A 7706-nucleotide genomic window follows, 5' to 3' on the forward strand; every position below is an offset into this window, starting at 1 on the left:
CCACGCTCGCCTGCTCGCGCCCGCCCTCCCGCACCGGACCCGTGCGCACGCCGTCCGCGCCCGCCCATACGCATGCGAGCTCACCCATCTGCGCCCTGGCAGAGCTCGCCGCCGCCTGCCCACGCTGGGCTTGGCAGAGCTTGTCCCGCGCCGAACCTGTGCACTCGCCTCCCACGCCCTACCTCGTCGGCACCTGCCCGGTGCCTCCCGTGGGCGGCGGCGGCGAGAAGGGTGGCCGGCGGCGAGGACCCGTGCTGGTGGCGAGTACGGCGGCGGCCTGGCTGGCGGCGAGGAACCGAGCCGCACCAGAGCTGTCGTGGGGAAGCAGATGGGACAGTTTAGGGTTTCTTTTCTTTTTTTTAAAACTATTTTTGTTATTTTTTTTTTGTGTTGTTTGACTTTTTTAACGGGACTGACATGTGGGCTCTAGTCCACCTCAGCAAATTGGGCCTGCCAACTGGGCCACATAGGTTAGAAACGGCGTCAATTTGTTATCAATTCAGGATTAGTGTTATTTGAGAAAACCTCGTCAAAATCTGATGGTTTTTTGCGTCCGAAAAAATGGTATCAAAATGAAGATTTAGCTACGAATGTGGTGGTTCTACGCTAACAACTTGATTTTATTCTTCAACTCAATCAATCAACAGGAGTAGGCCTCAGAAACGGTATCTAGCTGGGAAATGAAATATTACATGTCAATTGAGTAGCACCAGCAAAGTAATTGTGATTCGTCAGTAGCCACTGTCTCTTGCAGAAAGTAACTTCAGTACCCAATAAACATTCTTAAACCTTTCGCTTACAATAATTATTTACCTCTTCCTTTTCGCTATTTGGGCGTAGCTATTCAGTATAGAAAACTCAAAATCTTTGAATGGCACCTAGTTGAAAGACGGTTTGAAGGAAAACTTAGCTCCTGGACTGGTAAGATGTTATCATATGGAGATCAGCTTATGGAGATCAGCTGGTCCTTATTAACTCTATTCCCACTAGCTAGCCTACCGATGTTTATGACATCTTTTTTGCAAATACCCAAAGGGGAAAGAAAACCTCTTGATATTTATTGATCTCAACATTTTTTTTTGCAAAGTGAACATAACAGACGTAAATACGGGTTAACTAAATGGAATGTGATTTGTAGACCAAAGGATCGGGGGGGGGGGGGGCTAGGCATTGAGGTGCTCGACAATAAAAATAGGTGTTTACTCAACAAATGGTTACATACTCTACTAAAACGAAGAGGATGTGTGACAATAGCTGTTACATAATAAATATCTTTTTTCAAAAACACTTTCTCATCTTCAATGTAAACCTACTAGCTCGCCTTTCTGGAAATGTTCGATGAATGTAAAGATGAGTTCTCCAGCTGAGGCCTTTTTAATTTAGGTGATGGTTCTCTGGTCTACGTTTTATGGAAGATACTTGGCTAGAACTAACACCATTGGCTCAAGAATACCCTACACTATACAACATTGCTCAACGGAAGCATGTTTCAGTTGCACATGTTCTGTCATTAGTCCCTATAAACATTGGTTTCACCCAACAATTGACGTGAAACAAGTGGAACTCCTAGGTCAGTTGTGTAGGCGCCTGATGGGAGTATCGTAGAATAATTAACTACATAGTTTTTTATGAAAACTTATGATTTCAGGTGTTTTTACTGTCAAGTCTATGGATGCTGATTTGACGGATGGTCAAACAAGGTTCTTAAAAAAAGTATCTCTGGAAATTAAAAATCTAACTGAAGATCAAAGTGTTCATGTGGTTCCTTAGTAAAAAGGTTTTACTTGCATGTGACAATTTAGCAAAAAGAAATTGGAATGGGAGGAAGAAATGGGAGGAAGAAATGTTGTTTCTGTGACTCGAAGGAGACAGTGAGTCATCTTGTTATCTCATGCCCTTTTGCTAAATTAGTGCGGAGAGTTGTTTATGCTACTTTTGATATTCCACCATTAACAAATATAACGAATATGTTCGGCAATTGGCTGAATGGTATTGGCAAGAAAACTGAAGCTAGAATTCGCATTGGTGTTTCAGCTCTATGCTGGTCGATATGAAAATGTTGAAATAATACTGTTTTTAACAGAAAGGATTTCACCAATTATTATATAGGTTATTCATATGGTTGTCCACTTGATTCAACTATGGCGCTTCCTTTCCCCGGAGGATCAGCGGGAATGGTTTCTGGGTGCAACCGCCTTCTGATGGTTGCACGTGATACTTTCTGCCGGGCTACCTGGCAACCTATTAGTAGATTACATGATGGTTAGAGCATCTCCAGCTGCGACATCCAAAGTGTCCTCCAAACTTCACCGGATCGAGCGTTTGGGGGATGTTTTTTCTACGTGCCGTGTTTGGAGGACGTCGCTCCCAGCCGCATCTGCCAAACGCGCCCCCCAAACTTGTTTTTACATTAAACTATTTTCTTTTGAATTTTCATTTCAATAGAGAGGAGGAACATTACAAAACTAATACATCATTGGGAACATGGTTTTACACAAACTAATACATAGTTTGGAACATGGTTTACACAAACTAATACATAGTTAAAACATTGCAAAATGAGCAAACCTAACTAGAGTTGGCCTCGCATATTTCGTATGTTCACTGCCAATCAAGAACATTCTCAGGCACTCTCAGTCACCTAAACTGGAAAATCCAGCTGGTAATGATAGCCATGTTGGTCCTATGCATGGAGAACATACAGAAACCTCCGTGATCATTATCGTTGCAAAGAAAGAACACTCGGCGTGTTCAATCGTCGTCCTCTTCGTCGTCATCGTGGTAGTGCTGGCGGCAGGACGTGTCGTCGAACACCTTCACGCTCATATCCTCGTCGCCTTGGTAGGAGAATGTGAGGACGCAACCGGTTTGGAGGTCGTGGAAGCTCACAAACTTCTCCTAGCCGGTGTGGAGGTACATCTTGCCGCATCCATCGAAGAGCATGTTCACCAGCCACCGGCAGAAGCCGCAGTGATGAGGACATTCCTACTACACTACTACCTCTGTCATTACAAGATAAAGACGATGCTGCTGTGAAGTTCAAGTCCAATGAAGTCAGGATTGGACCCACTACAAGGGATCATGCGAAGCTACTCAAACAACAGGTGATCTTGTTCCTAACTGATACTTTGATCGATGAAAACTTTATACTAACTAAGTCCTTTTACTTATGTATGATCAGGTATGAAGAAGGAGCAAGCATCGCAAGGAGAGGAGCAGCTGGACAAGAAGTTGGACGTGAAGCTGGACATGGAACTGGCCATGAAGCTGGACATGAAGACATCCCATGGAAGCGTGAGGGAGGAGAGGGAGCCATGCGCGAGGGAAGAAGATTTCTTTTTCTTATCAGTTTTGAGTGAGTTGTGAGAGTACCACCACAGATTTTTGTTTTAGTGCACTAACCTAATAACCATGTCTTCTAGTGATGAAAAAATTGTTAACCAGAAAAACAAGGATGCCGCTGATGTGATAACATGGAGGGAGTATGAAGCTTTTCGTAATGAGATGCGACCTGAATTCCGCAATCATGACGAAGAACTTAAGGGGACCGTTCAGGAGGTCGCCCAGAAGCTGGATGCTACTAATGAGACCGTCAACAAAATGCAAGATCAAATGACAGATATTCAGCGCGACATTCAAGCTTTGACTCTAGCTGTTGACAATCTGGCCCAACAACAGCAACAAGACGATGAAGATGTTGAGCTTCAAGATGAAGCACGTGGTGCTGGTCGTGGTGCAGGACGTGGTAACCGTAGTCGTGGCTTTGTTGAACTCGGAGCTCGCCGTGTCCCTCCGCAACAACAAGACGATGGTTTGGGTAAGCCAAAGTTCTCAATATCCAAATTTGAAGGAGGTGCCGATGTTGAAGAATACCTCACTTGGGAGCTGAATATTGAGAAGTTGTAGCACCTACATGACTATACTGAAGGTAGGAAGGTTAAGCTTGCTTCCTCAGAATTTGATGGTTATGCATTGCGTTGGTGGGATGGAGTTACACGTGCTCATCAAGAAGATAACAAACTGCCAGTTCTTACATGGCGTGAGATGAAGGCCATTATGCAAGCTCGTTTCGTTCCCACTAACTATTTGCGATCTATCTTTGATAAGTTGACCCTCTTGAGACAAGGTAGTAAGACAGTTGATACTTATTTCATGGAGATGGAGATGCTTATGCAGCGTGGCCGTGTCCATGAGTCACTTCAGATGACAATGCAACGTTTCCTACATGGTTTGAAGTATGATATCAAAGGCATTGTTCGTCATCACAGTTACACTACTATGAATGAGCTGCTACATCATGCAAGAGAAGCTGAAGCACACTTAGCTGAAGAAGCGCAAATCAAAGGTCGTGCTACGGGAGCTGGGCGCTACGCGCCTAGGGCACCCCTATCTACGGCGCCGACGCCATCTTCGCGCTCCGCACCTTTTCCTACTTCGTCTAGCAAGCCGGTCTCCAATGTGTCCAACACAAAGAAGCCCGAACCTGCTGCAAGTACGAGTGGTTCTAGCATGTCAACTGCGCGCAACCGCGATATGAATTGCCATACATGTGGTGGAAAGGTTCACTTCAAGAGATATTGTCCGAACCGCAAAGTCATATTCATTAATGACAATGATGAGTATGAGGCTGGAGATGATGCTGATCCGTATGCTCCACAAGATGATGATTATGACAGTGATGGTGTAGATGCTTTTCCGTCTGAAGCTTGCACTATTGTTGTGTCACAGCGTGCGCTTAATGTGCAGCCAAGTGCATCTACTCAGGGCTGTAATTTGTTCCAAACGAAGGCCCTAGTTGGTCCTGATAAAGCTTGCAAGGTCATTATTGATGGCGGGAGTTATCGCAATCTAGCAAGCAAGGAGTTGTGTGCCAAGCTGAAACTGAAGTATCTACCGCACCCGCATCCATATCATATTAGGTGGTTGAGTGATAATGGTGAGATGAAGGTAAACCACATGGTGCGTGTTGATTTTGAGATTGGACCGTATAAGGATTCCATTGATTTTGATGTTGTTCCTATAACGGTGTGTCACCTACTATTGGATCGGCCATGGCTCTATGATCGTTCTATGCAACACAATGGCCGCGCTAATACATATCACTTGGAGTTCAAGGGCAATAAAATCAACTTGCAGCCTATGTCACCATGCTAGCGTGTAGAAGCTTCCTTGTGACGGTACAGCACACGTCCGTTGGGAACCCCAAGAGGAAGGTATGATGAGCACAGCAGTAAGTTTTCCCTCAGTAAGAAACCAAGGTTTATAGAACCAGTAGGAGATGAAGGCCACGTGAAGGTTGTTGGTGGAGGAGTGTAGTGCGGCGCAACACCAGTGATTCCGGCGCCAACGTGGAACCTGCACAACACAATCAAAATACTTTGCCCCAACTTAACAGTGAGGTTGTCAATCTCACCGGCTTGCTGAAAACAAAGGATTAAACGTATGGTGTGGAAAATGATGTTTGTTTGCGAAGAACAACAAAGAACAGAGATTGCAGTAGATTGTATTTCAGATGTAAAAGAATGGACCGGGGTCCACAGTTCACTAGTGGTGTCTCTCCAATAAGATAAATAGCATGATGGGTGAACAAATTACAGGTGGGCAATTGACAAATAAAGATTCATATACATATCATGATGATCACTATGAGATTTAATCAGGGCATTACGACAAAGAACATAGACCGCCATCCAGCATGCATCTATGCCTAAAAAGTCCACCTTCGGAGTTAGCATCCGCACCCCCTCCGAGTATTAAGTTGCAAACAACGGACAATTGCATTAAGTATGGTGCGTAATGTAATCAACACAAATATCCTTAGACAAAGCATCGATGTTTTATCCCTAGTGGCAACAAGCACATCCACAACCTTAGAACTTTCGTCACTCGTCCTGCATTCAATGGAGGCATGAACCCACTATCCAAGCATAAATACTCCCTCTTAGAGTTACAAGTATCAACTTGGCCGAGCCTCTACTAGCAACGGAGAGCATGCAAGAACATAAACAACACATATATGATAGATCAATAATCAACTTGACATAGTATTCCATATTCATAGGATCCCACCAAACACAACATGTAGTATTACAAAGGGATTTCTATTTTCGTGCCCTCAGGTCCTTAGTTGTACTCAGTTTTTCCCAGCTCCTTAGTTTTTCCTTAGTTTTCCCCAAGCCCTTGTTTGAAACCCGCAGAAGTAGCTCAGACGGCAGGATTCCCATTTAGTTGACCGTTCTGTCACGTGTGGGGCCGCGTCGTGTGGGGCCGCGTCGTGTGGGCCCGCGTCGCGTGGGGCTGGTAGAAAGGGGCCGCGTGGGACAGGACGAGAAGCGTTTGGTTGCACGTGAGCAGGAGCTGGGTTCTGTCTCTCTCGGCCCCAAATTGGCATTATTAAGTGCACCTTTTTCCCCTCTTTCTCTCTGTCCTTTTCACCAAATTAGTATAAAATCTAGATAAGCTTGCATTTCTGACTTTCTTCAATTATTTGTGCCTTTTGGCCCTCTTTGTTTGCCCAATATGGCAGCAAATCTAGTACTCCATCTGGTCCATATGTATGTAGTTAAATCTAGAAGCAAATCTCCAGGATAATGTACGATAAATTCACAGTCATAGTAAATCAAGAAAACTAAGTACGCCCAACAAAATATAGTAGACTAGGGATAGATAATCCCTAGATAATATGGATAGATAATAGGCTGCATACACAGCAACCAACATAGTAACAGGTTCTTCACAGCACCATCATACTAACATAACAACAAGGGATCCCTAGCTAACAACAAAGGGATCTCAACAACAAACTAGGAGGCAGCGAGCAGCAGCAGCAAGCACACGTCCGGGACTCCGCCTACCCCATCCGGCTCTGCCTCCACTTGTTGCTCTTGCTCCCCTTGGGAGCCTTGGGCTTGAGCGGAGGCATGCGCCCGGCGAAGATCTCCACCCGCTGCAAGCTGCGAAGGTGCATGCCGAGCGCCCTGTGCTTGGCGCGGAAGGAGTGGACGTTCACCGTCATGCCGACGTTGGGGAAGGTGTTGCTGATGTTCTCAGCATGCGTGACGAGGCAGTTGAAGTCCGTGGCGCCGAGTCTCCTGGTGCAGAAGGGGCACCTGTAGACCTCCTTGGCGAAGTAGGAGATGTACTGGCCGACCTGCAGCCTCCGCAGCACCCGGCGAGTCTTGACGTCCTCCTCCTCTTCGTCGCTGCCGACGTCGCTGCCAGACATCTGATCCATATCAAACAGAAACTAGTGAATGAGTTGCAACGATGACTAACGTACATGATAACAAAGTTAAGAAAAACAGAGTCAGCCTCGGTTAGAGTGGACATGATTATATATCTACGGGGAAGGTGTTAGCGAACTAAAGCTCATGCACAACAGATTTATACACAGCAATGGTTCGCTGAACCCTCCCTGTAAAAATTTGTGCCCAACCATTCATCATAGGCAAAGAAACAGATTCTAGATCTGAACTAGATCTGAACTTGAACACATTCGAGATTATTTGCAAAATTAAACGGTTGATATCTTTTGATTAGTGCATAATAAACTGATTGAGATCCCATGATTACTTGCATAAATTAACTGATTGAGATCCAATATTACTTGCATAAATTAACTGAACAGCCGAACCCCAAATCTTAAACGAAATCAAGAAGTGATCAAAACAAAATGGAATAAAATCTGCGCAAATATTAGCCCAATA

This window comes from Lolium rigidum, chromosome 6 (assembly GCF_022539505.1).
Source record: "Lolium rigidum isolate FL_2022 chromosome 6, APGP_CSIRO_Lrig_0.1, whole genome shotgun sequence".
NCBI classification, from domain to species: Eukaryota; Viridiplantae; Streptophyta; class Magnoliopsida; order Poales; family Poaceae; genus Lolium; species Lolium rigidum.